General features: G+C 39.9%; 1 long non-coding RNA gene across 1 annotated transcript; it reads left to right on the forward strand.

Moving 5' to 3' along the window:
* Window positions 1-2,751: 2,751 nt before the first annotated feature.
* LOC134293736 (uncharacterized) lies at window positions 2,752-11,156 on the forward strand. Its single transcript, XR_010000700.1, has 5 exons — window positions 2,752-2,782; window positions 3,117-3,152; window positions 7,934-8,086; window positions 10,168-10,218; window positions 10,959-11,156. It is a non-coding gene; the product is annotated as an uncharacterized LOC134293736 (long non-coding RNA).
* Window positions 11,157-11,161: the final 5 nt, after the last annotated feature.

Genomic DNA, 11,161 nt, shown 5'->3' on the forward strand with positions numbered 1-11,161 from the left:
CCATGTTTCTCATCCACAGAGAAGGTTCAATGTAGGACATCCACTTCCACCCAATGATGAAGACGTAAGTTTTCCCCTCAATTATTGTTTTCTTGGTTTTCTTCCTAGTTTCCCCATTTATTAGTCACAGAATAAATGTCTAATGGAGATGAAATGGAAAATGGCTTCCTAATATTCTCCACTAGTCCAGTTTGGGGCAACTCTTGATCACTATTGTCTTGTGGAATGAGCTTGTGTGAGAAATATTGAAAGAAAGAATAGGTATAATCCTCCAGTACTTTAGCTGGACATGAAATGTGTTGTGGTAATCTCTGAGCGGTTAGACTCAATTTAACCCTCTCTGGGGGAGATTCCACCAAAATGTAGCAGAGTAGCAAAAGCAAAAACTTTCAAATGCAGCAGTTACTTACACGTGGTGAGCAAAGAGAAGCCTCTGACTATTTAGGATTGCAATGGACTGCAGAGTCTCAATAAAAGTTCAAAAAGTATTTATTCAGGTAAAAAGAACTCCATTGTAGATAGAAAGGTTTGGGAGCTGTCTAGTCTACTCTAGACTGGTTTCTAAGGAAAAATAAGAAAGGAAAAATAACAAACATCTAAATAATTACATCTTGCCAGGAGAGATGGCAGGACGTGTTGTTAGCTTGAAGAACAAAGGGAGAAGAGCGAACCAAAATGGTTCCAACCTCATGGTCCAGTTTGTTGGGGCCATAAAAGACATTCTGACCAATGGGAAGTTAGTGTCCCTAAAGATTCACATTTCTACTAACTTCAAAGTAAGGGATGTGACGTACACAGGATAGAGGGAAACACAGTAAAGCCTGTCTAGGCATGCTTTGGAAACAGGGAAAGGATTCCCTCAATCTAACTCTATCATCTATCTAACTACATCTAGACTTGAGTAGTCCAGGATGATTCCCAACAAAATGGACACACTTACTCCCCAAAGAGATGTTCCCATTCCCCTAATAAATGCAGTTTTACCTTTTTTCTCTCCTCCTTAGTCTGAAGACGAGATGGAAAGACCTGTTCTGGATGTAAGTAATAGTGTGTTGCATTTGCCAGCAGGAGATACACAAGACATACTAGTTTGGGTACATGAAACAGCTGAGCACAATCTGCCCTTTTGTAGACCTAGAACCTGCTCCCTGGCTTCTCCAGATGACCATGCTCCTTTCCCATGAAATAACAGAGGAGTTTGAAACGTTTTTCCTAAAGGTTATAAGAGCTATTTTTTGAAAGTGCACACAGACAACAGGATGAAGACTAATCTTAGTAAGGTTTTCCCCAACATTAAGTCTAGTCGTGTCTGACCCTGGGGGTTGGTGCTCATCTCTATTTCTAAGCCAAAGAGCCGGCATTGTCTATAGACACCTCCAAGGTCATGTGGCCGGCATAACTAAATGGAGTGCTGTTACCTTCCCGCCTGAGCGGTACCTATTGATCTACTCACATTTCCATGTTTTCGAACTGCTAGGTTGGCAGGAGCTGGAGCTAACAGTGGAAGCTAACCCCACTCTCCAGATTCAAACTGCAAGTTCAGCAGCTCAGGAGTTTAACCCACTGCGCCACTGGGGGCTCCAATCTTAACACATGTTGAATTTTATGTTCTTGGCCTACCTTAAGTGTCACAACTGGGAGAAGTTTGCTATGTGATCTCAAGTCAGCCCACTCATACACACAGAATGCTATAAATCCCAGGATGGACTGTTATGTGATTGGATCAGGGTGTATTCAAATATTATTCCACAATCCAAAGACCATTCTCCTTCAAGTTAGCTACTACAGGGAGGAGGGAATGAAGATGTTGTCCTTCAAAATTATTTTATTTATTTATTTATTTATTTACAGTATTTATATTCCGCCCTTCTCACCCCGAAGAGCAGATCACATTGCACACATATAAGGCAAACATTCAGTGCCATAACATAGAACAGAGACAGAGACAGACGCAGGAAAGGGCTGGCCTCGAACTCATGACCTCTTGGTCAGAGTGATTTGTTGCAGCTGGCTGCTAACCAGCCTGTGCCATAGCCTTCTCCCCCCAAATTTGTGCCATTGCCAAAAGAGAGACATTCAAATTAAACACTTCTCTTTTTTGTATTTGCATTCCCATAGTCACTTTACCTGTAATTTTTCTTTGTTTCTGAATGCTTAACTGGTTTTATATTAAAGTTGGAGATTAAAGGAAAAAATCCACCCGGTAGATCAGAATTCTTATTTGGGGGGCAATGCCCTTACATACTCACCCATTTAAAGTGACAACTTTGATTTCTACAGTACCAGTTATACACTTTCACATATTAAATAGGAGCCCCCAGTGGTGCAGCAGATTAAATCCTTGTGCTGGCACGACTGCTGACTTGAAGGTTGGGTTGCTGACCTGAGGGTTGCCGGTTCAAATCCAGCCCGGGGAGAGCATGGATGAGCTCTCTTTATCAGCTTCAGCTCCATGCGGGGACATAACAGAAGCCTCCCACAAGGATGGTAAAAACATCAAACATTTGGGCATTCCCTAGACAACGTCCTTGCAAACAGCCAATTCTCTCACACCAGAAGCATCTTGCAGTTTCTCAAGTAGCTCCTGACAAAAAGAAAATAAAACAGCTTCAATGGTCCACCAGCATAGCAGGGATGAGAGTAGTTATGATCAAGAACATACTAAGAACACAATTTCCTGGTCAAATATTCTGTTCTTGCAGTTAAATGCTAAATTCAGAAATGACTACCAACATTTGTTTTTTTCTCCTCTTTCATTCTGCAGCCATCTACACTGGAAGGGGTGAGTATTAAGAAAATGTTACAATAAACACTGTGACAAGGCAGCACCATAGAAAACAAAGAAATAGTTTAGTTAGCAAAGTAGAGTGTTTATCCATTGCATATAATGGTGAAGTAAATTATCCCTTATATAAAATGGCAAAATCAAGATTTGCTTTTGGGATTTTTTTAAAATCATGATTACAGAACTTTGGATATGGAAAACCAACTGTATTAGTACAGTATATAAATAAATAATAATTCTAATTAACACACACACAAATAAAGCTTTTCTTACTATCATGTCTGGGATGGAAAAACAGAAATCAATAGCTTTTATTTTCCTCTCCTTTCAGGTTGATTTGGAGAATGGATTTGGGGGAAGATTTCCCGTGAGTATGCATTATTGACGCACAGGGATTATATGGATCAACACATTCCATCATCTCTTAACCATAAAAAGCAGCCCATACACGCTGTAGTAGTCTTATCTATTAAGCCCATATGAGGGGCATATGAGCATTTGTATTTTTTCTTTTGATCTGTGATGCCAGTTGTCATCAAACTGAAACCAGGGAAGGACTTAAGCATTTTTTTCAGCATAAGGTATATAATCGAGTTTTGAATTCTAATTCACATCAGCCCTGAGTTCATGATGTTTGGACTGTGAAGAAATATAACACATACACATCCACCCCATGACCCAAATCTAGAGAACCTTGGGGATGTGGAAGTGGAATAGTGGTAAATCCTGAACAGTAGCCATGAATTAGGACATTCTACATAAAGTTATTATCACAGGGAGAGTTCAAAGAGTTGCGTATTGTTGTTGTTGTTGCTCAGCATATGAACAAACCTGTTTAGTTGATTTCATTTTCCTGAGTGGATATCTCTTGTAAAGTGAGTGAGTCCCGTAAAGCTAGGGAGCCATTGGAGTGGTTTACATATATGATTATGGCTTTGGAGGTCAGAATTTGCACCCGTGATCAGCCATGGAAACCTACTGGGTGACTTTGAGCACACACTTTCTCGTCCTCAAAGGAATAATAATAATAATAATAATAATAATAATAATAATAATAATAATAATGTTTGACATGTGATCCAATACAACAGCCAACGAAGTGTCTGCTGTGGACTTATCTTGTTGTGTTTCAAATAATAATAATAATAATGGGACCCTGAAGAAGGAGACAGAAGGCCTGATCCTTGCAGCCCAGGAGCAAGCCATCAGAACAAAGGCAATTAAGGCCAAGATCGAAAAGTCAGCTGATGACCCAAAATGCAGACTGTGCAAGGAAACCGACAAAACCATTGATCATATCTTCAGCTGCTGTAAGAAAATCGCACAGACAGACTACAAACAGAGGCACAACTATGTGGCCCAAATGATTCATTGGAACTTATGCCTCAAGTACCACCTCCCTGCAGTAAAGAACTGGTGGGATCACAAACCTGCAAAAGTATTGGAAAACGAGCATGCAAAGATACTGTGGGACTTCTGAATCCAGACCGACAAAGTTCTGGAACACAACACACAAGACATCACAGTTGTGGAAAAGAAAAAGGTTTGGATCATTGATGTTGTCATCCCAGGTGACAGTCGCATTGATGAAAAACAATAGGAAAAACTCAGCCGCTATCAGGACCTCAAGATTGAACTTCAAAGACTCTGGCAGAAACCAGTGCAGGTGGTCCCGGTGGTGACCGTGGGTGACCGTGGCACGGCCTTTTGGGTGCCGTGCCAAAAGATCTCAGCCGGCATTTGGAAACAATAGACATTGACAAAATTATGATCTGCCAACTGCAAAAGGCCATCCTACTGGGATCTGCGCGCATCATCCGAAAATACATCACACAGTCCTAGACACTTGGGAAATGTTCGACTTGTGATTTTGTGAAACGAAATCCAGCATGTCTATCTTGTTTGCTGTGTCATACAATAAAATAATAATAATAATAATAATAATAATAATAATAATAACAACAACAACAACAACAACAACAACAACTTTATTCTTGTAGCCTGCCACAACAACAACAACAACTTTATTCTTGTAGCCTGCCCCATCTCCCCAGATGGACTTAGGGCAGCTTACATGGGGACCAAGCCCAGCAATATAATACTAGTAATACAATATAATAATATTAATTATATATTATATTGCATGTAATCTATATATATAAAAGAGTGATGGCATCACGGCAATTCACAAAACAACAAAAGTACAGGCCCCCCAACCTCAAAATTTGACAACACAACCCATCATCCACGCCTCAAGGTTGATACAACAAAAAGAAAAGAAAAATAAAGTCCTAATTAGAGGGAGAGCAATAATTTTTTTTATCCAATTGCTGCCAGTTTAGAGGGCTAATCTCTGCCCACTTGGTTGCCTAGCAACCAAGGGACAGCCAGGTTTCAGTTAGGGGACAGGCAGATTTTGGCCTCACTTAGGCTTCTTCCACAGATTATCTAATTTGCACTGGATTATATGGCAGTGTAGACTCAAGGCCCTTCTACACAGCTATATAACCCATTTATAATCTTATATTATCTGCTTTGCACTGGATTATCTTGACTCCGCACTACGATATAATCCACTTCAGTGTGCATTTTATACAGCTGTGAAGAAGGGGCCTCAGATAATCCAGTTCTGAGCAGATAATATAAGATTAGAAATATACAGTAGAGTCTCACTTATCCAACGTAAACAGGCCGGCAGGATAAGTGAATATGTTGGATAATAAGAAGGGATTCAGGAAAAGCCAATTAAACATCAAATTAGGTAATCGTTATACAAATTAAGCACCAAAACATCATATTATACAACAAATTTGACAGAAAAAGTAGTTCCATGCGCAGTAATGCTATGTAGTATTTACAGTAGAGTCTCACTTATCCAACACTCGCTTATCCAACGTTCTGGATTATCCAACGCATTTTTGTAGTCAATGCTTTCAATATATCGTGATATTTTTGTGCTAAATTCATAAATACAGTAATTACTATATAGCATTACTGTGTACTGAACTACTTTTTCTGACAAATTTGTTGTCTAACATGATGTTTTGGTGCTTAATTTGTAAAATCATAACTTAATTTGATGTTTAATAGGGTTATTCTTAATTCCTCATTATCCAACATATTCGCTTATCCAACGTTCTGCCGGCCCGTTTATGTTGGATAAGTGAGACTCTACTGTACTGTATTTACAAATTTACCACTAAAGTATCACAATGAATTTAAAACACTGACTACAAAAACATTGATTATGAAAAGGCAGACTGCATTGGATAATCCAGAACATTGTATAGCGAATGTTGGATAAGTGAGATTCTTCTTTAATATGAAATAATTACTGGGATAGAATAATGCAGAACAATATAATCTCTAAAACCAGGACAGTAAATAAACAGGGGAATTCCACACAGGAAACAATCAGGGCCAGCTAACACCTCCCAACAAAGTATTCCCATCATCAAAGTCTGGCAAATCCTGTTTTCTCAGGGCCACAGACAGTAGAAGCACATAAAATATCGCAAACAACACCACTCTGAAAACAAGGAAATTCCAGACAGGAAACAATCAGGGCCAGCTAACACCTCCCAACAAAAAATTCACTCAGGGAGGAAACAGCCAGGCTTTAAAGCTGCAAGGCCATTACATCTTAATCATTTTTCCTAATTGCAGCATTCATACTTGCCTCCAACAAACAAAAAAACCAATCAGAAATATTGTATATTCACAACCTTTAGGAAATAATATCCCCTGATGGCGCAGCGTGTTAAAGCGCTGAGCTGCTGAACTTCTGGACTGAAAGGCCACAGGTTTGAATTGGGGGAGCGGAGAGAGCCCCCACTGTTAGTTCCAGCTTCTGCCAACCCAGAAGTTCGAAAACATGCAAATGTGAGTGCATCAATAGGTACTGCTCCGGCGGGAAGGTAACGCCGCTCCATGTAGTCATCCCACATGACCTTGGAGGAGTCTACGGACAACGCCGGCTCTTCGGCTTAGAAATGGAGATGAGCACCAACCTCCAGAGTAAGACACGACTGGACTTAATGTCTGGGGAAAACCTTTACCCTTGACCTTAACTACCACCAATTCCTCAGTACTTTATTTCCCATACCACCATACCTCGCCACAGCAACGCGTGGCCGGGCACAGCTAGTATTACTAATAATATTACAATATATTGACATAGTACAATATAGTAATTTATTGCCAGTATTGTGCTATGCTAATAATATAATATTGAATGTAAATTTAATTTATAAGCTGCTCTGAGTCCCCTTCGAGGTGAGAAGGGTGGGATATAAATGTATTAAATAAATAAATAAATAAACAAACAAACAAACAATAGAATACAACAACATAAAATACATTCCAATTGCAACAAATAAATGCATCAGAATTATAAAATCACAACATCACTCAATAATAGCCTAGCCAGTAGCCAAGAAAGGTGAAGGCAAACCACCTCGGAACTAATTTTGTTGAGAAAACCACATGATAGTAATTCACCTTAGTCTCATCATGATTTAGACGCATAAAATAACAATAATGACTTTTGATTGCCCATTCACAATTTTTTGCTTTATAACATGAACAACTTGTTCAACTGTCAGCAATTCTGAAGTTTTATTTATTATTTATTTACAGCATTTATATTCCGCCCTTCTCACCCCGAAGGGGACTCAGGGCGGATCACATTACACATATAGGCAAACATTCAATGCCTTTTAACATAGAGCAAAGACAAGACAAACATAGGCTCCGAGTGGGCCTCGAACTCATGACCTCCTGGTCAGAGTGATTCATTGCAGCTGGTTGCAGCTGGCTTGCTCTCCCGCCTGCGCCACAGCCCAGGCCTAAAGTTCTGTAACCTTCTCTCCTTTTGCTGGTCTATGACTGTAATAAAGATTGGTTTGTTTGAAGTTCAAAATTTCTGGAAGACCAAAGGTTGAGAACTACTTATAAGTCCAAACACTTTGAACCCAAGATCCCTAATTCCACTTCTACATCTACCAACTTGATTTGCTTGCTAGGGATGATGGGCTATATAGTTCACCATTTCTGGAGGACAACCATTTGAGGTGCCTCAGGACGTTCATTTGGACCAACTCAAAAACTCTAAACATATGAGAATAATAGCAATGTTATATTTTTCAGTTTGGACCAGGAGGCCCAGGAAGAGGCCAAGGAAGAGGCCAAGGAAGAGGCAAAGGAAGAGGCAAAGGGAAAGGCAGGGAGGGAGGCAAAGGAAAAGGAAAAGGCAACGGAAAGGGGAAAGAAGAGGAGAAAGGATCAGGAGAGGAATCTGAGGTGAGAAATGAAGTTTCATTCCCAAAGAGCATGTTATATTTGTAGATTTTGAATTGTATTGGAGTGCTTTTAATGTAAACCTCTTTGTGGAGAGAAAAATATAAATACACATAATAATAATAATAATAATAATAATAATAATAATAATAATAATAATACATGCATACCCAATAATAATACATCACACAGTCCTAGATACTTGGGAAGTGTTCGACTTGTGATTTTGTGATACAAAATCCAGCATATCTATCTTGTTTGCTGTGTCATACAAAATAATAATAATAATAATAATAATAATAATAATAATAATAATAATAATAATAATAATCCATCTGTTTTGGACTCACTGTTGTCTACCAAACAGAGAATCCACTATTACCTGCACTGTTATGACAAGGTCACAGTTGAAAATGAGATCCCACATGACTAGAATCCAGTTGGTGACCTATGCATTAGACATGTCCAAAAAATCATTTTGAATCGTATATCGAATTTATTTCGGATTGTTCTCGCTTTTTGATACGCATTCCGAGACATTGTCTCACAGCGCAACCAACAATGTAATTCGAACCATTGTTGGCCCATTCTCTAATTGTCTCTTAATGTTTCGTTAATTTTTTTTCCGTAACCTACCTTGAATGGGAGCTTAGCACAGCCTAACATGGCTGCCGCTCCCCGGCCAATCAGAAGCTTCCACAATGGACACAAAGGTGGGGGCTAGGGTCCTCTGCGTCCATGTGGAAGATTTCCATAAAAGCCCATTGTGTAGCCTGGGCGAGCTATTCTGGGCTGGGTTTTGCGCAGAGAGGGTGGTGGTCTGCAAACGGAGAGCAAGCAATCCTCTTGAGGGAGAGAGAGGGTGAAGGGACCCAGTCTGGCTGTTCCCACAGAGGACTTTGGAGAAAGGGTTAGGGTTTTGTTGCTGGTTCTTTCTCTTAGCAAGGGAATTTCTAGTTTTCAAAGTATCTTTGTACTCCTTGCCAGGGCATTGCTTGGCGTGGTGGTCACTGGTCCATTTCTAATTGAAGGCATTGGGTTGAGGCTTGTGGGATTACATAGTCAGAGACACCATTGATTTCCAGTGTCCTTCTTGCTTACAAATATAGCAAGGGAATTTCTAGTTTTCAAAGTATCTTTGCACAACTTGCAAGGGCATTGCAAATTTGATGAGGATAGCTCAAGAAATGAGGGCGGGAGAGCCTTGTAAAAGCCCCCCCCCCCCCCCCGGTTCCTTTTTTTGGCGATTGCGCATGTGCGTCCGCCATTTTAGAAACATTTAGAATCATTACGAATTTTCGGAAATATCTGAATTTTTTGGGTGAAAAAATCGGAAATACTTTCTATATCGAAGCGCCAGTGCCCCCTACTTTAGAAATGAGATTTGAAACATTTTTTTCATCGATCGGACATGCCTACTATGCATGCCTTACAAATGTTCAAATGCTCAAGGAGTGAGGGGCCATTCCCCCTCCCCTTGTGATCTGCACTCATCTATTCAAGACAACCCCCCGTAGAGTTTACCTATACTTGGGAAACTGATTTCTAAATCTCTTATTAAAATATTTTATTTGAATATTCTTTCCATTCCTAATGGGCAGACAATAGATTGCTCTTGCTCCAAGGGATTATAAGCAAGAAAGCATTAACTTCTGCTATTGTTAGGATTGTTTCATGTTATTAAATTGGTATGACTAATCTCTGACTAATCCCCGGTGGCGAAGTGCATTAAAGTGCTGATCTGCTGAACTTGCAGACCGAAAGGTCCCAGGTTCAAATCCCGGGAGCGGCTTGAGTGCCTGCTGTTAGCTCCAGCTCCTGACAACCTAGCAGTTCGAAAACATGCAAATGTGAGTAGATCAATAGGTACCGCTCCGGCGGGAAGGTAACGGCACTCTATGCAGTCATGCCGGCCACATGACCTTGGAGGTGTCTACGGACAACACCGGCTCTTCGGCTTAGAAATGGAGATGAGCACCAACCCCCAGAGTCAGACATGACTGAACTTAACGTCAGGGGAAACCTTTACCTTAATCTCTGATTTAAAAAACCCCAGGATATATTAAATTCCATTTCCTTTCTAGGCTGATCCGGAAGAGGTACCTGAACAGTAAGCAATAAGGACCACATCATGGGTAAGTTCACTCATTGCTTTCATTTTCCAGATATACATTTCTTGACCTAATTGCCTCCTCACATTTGTGATTTTGATTTTCGCAGAATTGAGTATTTACCAATATAATTTGAAATGTTCTTCCTAGCAATTTTTTGGTCTTCCAATGTGACTCTATGGTCAACTTCTTCTGGTCATTCTGGAGGACTAATGGTGAATATACACTGTAGGGTTAATGCAGTTTGACACTACTTTAGCAAAGGGTGAGACTAGAGTCATGTTGGAAGACATAGATATTCATATAGAAGTGTTCTCTCAGGTAAAAACATATTAATTTCAAAAGGAATTGGCAACATGCGCTCCTCCTGCCCCCATATTCCCTGTATCTGCTTCCCAAGGACTTTTCTTCACTTAGAATCATAGAATCATAGAATAGTAGAGTTGGAAGAGACCTCATGGGCCATCCAGTCCAACCCCCTGCTAAGAAGCAGGAAATCGCATTCAAAGCACCCCCGACAGATGGCCATCCAGCCTCTGCTTAAAAGCCTCCAAAGAAGGAGCCTCCAAATGGCAAAACTGGACCATTAAACAATTATGTTGATGGGTGATGGTTAGCATTGACTAAGATGCACATAATCTTTTGTACCTTCACCATATGGCTGCAGACATGACCCCCTTTTTTAGACAAACATCCATATTTGTTATCTCTGGAATGTATATCTTTGTGTCTCTCCAAATTGATCACATTTTTTTCTTTTACAGCATTCACCTAACATCTCTGTGATCAAGAACTGGCAACTTGATTAGATACCTTGTTCCAATGATACATTAATGAAATAAGCAATCTTTAGTAGTTATTGAGGGCAGTGCCGATGTTTGATTCCATTTCATTCTCTCGTAGAACATATTCTATAGGAATACTTGATGAGAATAAAAATTAAAACATTTATTTCAAAGCAATATTC

Source organism: Anolis carolinensis, unplaced genomic scaffold (genome assembly GCF_035594765.1).
Source record: "Anolis carolinensis isolate JA03-04 unplaced genomic scaffold, rAnoCar3.1.pri scaffold_10, whole genome shotgun sequence".
Lineage (NCBI taxonomy): Eukaryota > Metazoa > Chordata > Lepidosauria > Squamata > Dactyloidae > Anolis > Anolis carolinensis.